Here is a 2571-nt window from a genome sequence, read left to right as displayed (position 1 = left end):
CATGTGAACAACACACCTAAGAGAGGGATTCAAACCGAGAGGAAGCCCAGATGTTGGGGATAAGTTACTAGACCTATGTGAGAATCGCTATGCATAAAAAATGACCATTACAGGTAAACAGTACATCATAGCAGGGAGGTCATCACCAAAAAATGCATTTCTAGACAATAGAAAATAATGAAGTAAAGAGAGGGAAAAATAATTGTTGTTGTCATGCTAATTTCCTCCATTTATGTAAATTACAGTAAGTAATGATGTCGTTTAATGTTTCTATATTAAAGGTAAATTATAGCAGTTTAGTATGATTTTAGCAGTTAGAGTATGATCCAATGCTTGCAACCTTTCAAAGTTACAGGGACAGTTATGAAAGAAAGTTATGTATTGTAGTTCATGTATGAGGAACCATGCTGGGTCTTACAACATAAGTATGTCTACACGGAGCTCAAAAGTAGAGGCACACACATGACAGTCATATAATGCAGGGTACTGTTATGCATCTAAGGGTAAAACGTGGTGGAGGTGACATCCAGTCGGGTCAGGGAGGAGTTGGCTTCTGAGACCAGACAGAATTCAGAGAACAGACTTAGAAAAAAAGAGATAGCATCACAGAAGCCGCACACTAATTGCACTGATGTCTGTGCTATTTTTGTTTGCCCTCACTAATTTGCCTGTCTGCTGTTATTAAACCATTTGGGAATAAAACATAAAAGTTTTAGTTAGAGAACATTTTCAATACAGGGTTTGGAGACTCAGTGGAGATGGATACCATATTTGGCCAACACTTTTTATGTGTTCCTTTCCCATCCTAAACATGCAGAATAAAATAAATATTTACCGTGGACAGAGCCCCCCTTTCACTGGATTAGTTTTTTATAAACAGCGATCTAACTTGTTTTCTCCCTGTATTTGGAAAACTGGAAAGATCTTGCTTTTCTTCATTGACTACATCTTGGTGGGGAAGTCATTCCAATTTTATTACAAAACGGAGTGACATTTCCCAGAAAGATGGAACATATTTTGACATTCCGAGCATTGCCACCTTAGCAAGATGCTTCACTGTGTTTTTGCAACACCACGTCTGGATCAGAGCTTAAACTCTGGGACCCCACACTGGAAAAAAACTCAGGACTTGCAGATTTTGGCTTTCCTTATACTGAATCAGGAAACAAAAATGTCACTTTTTTGTAACTCTGGGTTTATTCTATTCACTCCCAACCAGATGCACATACTTTGAAAATACTCTCTTCTTTTTTACTAAACAACCATGAATGCGAAGACAATGGCTTGCTTATTATTAAATGGAGAATACTGAGTCTATTACAGGCAGCCCTTGATGTGGTATGACTTCCTGATGAATGGTCACTAATGAAGAAACTGCAGAAGGAAAACTTATTTTATAATACTGAGAAAGTTTATTGTTGTGTAAGCTATTTGGGTTAATGAGTACTTCTTCTGAACCTAATGTTCATGTTATTATAAGCAGAGCAATTCTTGAAAAGTTTTTCTTCACTTCCTTGATTTAGAAATAGAAACCCGCTTGGTTGTGCCTTGTTTCCCATAGAGATGCTTGGGAAGTTTAATCAGTACTAAACTCATTCCAGATTCATTTAGCGGCTTGGCTATGGGTGACTAAAAAGTAACTTTGAATCCCAAAATTTTCAGCAAGTTGTGTACAAGAGTTGGCCTGGGAATGACATATGCGAAATTGAAAAAAGAAAAATCATTTTTTGGCATGTCATGATAAAGAGTAGGCCCAGCATAGTTTTTATGTGATGTAATTATCTTTTCTAAATTCCAGGTGGGAGGGTATGAGCAATTAGGTTACAATGCGTTTGTTAGGTAAAGTCCCTGTTGTAGTTGTGCCTTCACCCTGGAAATGTGCCATGGACCTTCATGTTGTGCCCAGTAGGTGGAAGCACACCAATCCCCCTCCCTCCTCTCTTCTTCAACTTTAACTAAATTGAGCTTTTTCTCTTGGGTGGGTGGGTATTAGATTGTCTACTGGCTTCACCTTGGTATTGAGTACATTGGAGACTTGCTTTTCCAGTCTTGTGATACTTTACTAAAGAGAATGTTCTCCAACTATCCAAGTTAATACAAAAGATGTAAAGTCTCCATCTTTTTATGGCTGAATATATCCCATGGTACATATACCATAGTTTATTAATCTATTCATGGGTTGATGGGCACTCGGGTTGATTCTACATCTTGGACATTGTAAATTGAGCTGCAATAAACACTCTAAAAATGATGGTTACATGCCATGAAGGAGGTGGCAATGCCTTAGCCTTATGTGTGCTGTCAGGCATGAGGGCCTCTTCTGTCCTTGTCAGGGAAGCACTGACCTTCTCTCCTTTCAAACGACACTAATATTATCTTTTGTGTGTATAAAAGTGGGGCTCTCATATGATAATACATAAAACAAACTGTTTCAACATCCATCAAAATAAACATTTATTAAGAGTCTATTATGGGGCAGCACCTATAGCTCAGTGTGTAGGGTGCTGGCCACATACACTGGGGCTGGCGGGTTCAAACCCGGCCCAGATCAGCTAAAAACAACAATGACAA

The 2571-nt window shown here is 38.5% G+C and overlaps 1 non-coding gene across 1 annotated transcript; it reads right to left on the bottom strand.

Annotated features, from left to right (window-relative positions):
* Positions 1-2242: 2242 nt before the first annotated feature.
* On the bottom strand, positions 2243-2367 carry LOC111725825. The gene has a single exon (XR_002773792.1). It is a non-coding gene; the product is annotated as a U6atac minor spliceosomal RNA (small nuclear RNA).
* Between the last annotated feature and the right edge of the window lie 204 nt (positions 2368-2571).

Source organism: Otolemur garnettii, unplaced genomic scaffold, assembly GCF_000181295.1.
Source record: "Otolemur garnettii isolate 467f Iridium unplaced genomic scaffold, OtoGar3 scaffold00002, whole genome shotgun sequence".
In the NCBI taxonomy this organism is placed as follows: domain Eukaryota; kingdom Metazoa; phylum Chordata; class Mammalia; order Primates; family Galagidae; genus Otolemur; species Otolemur garnettii.
The sequence above is the reverse complement of the archived record's forward strand: the minus strand, read 5'-3'. Positions and strand labels throughout refer to the sequence as shown.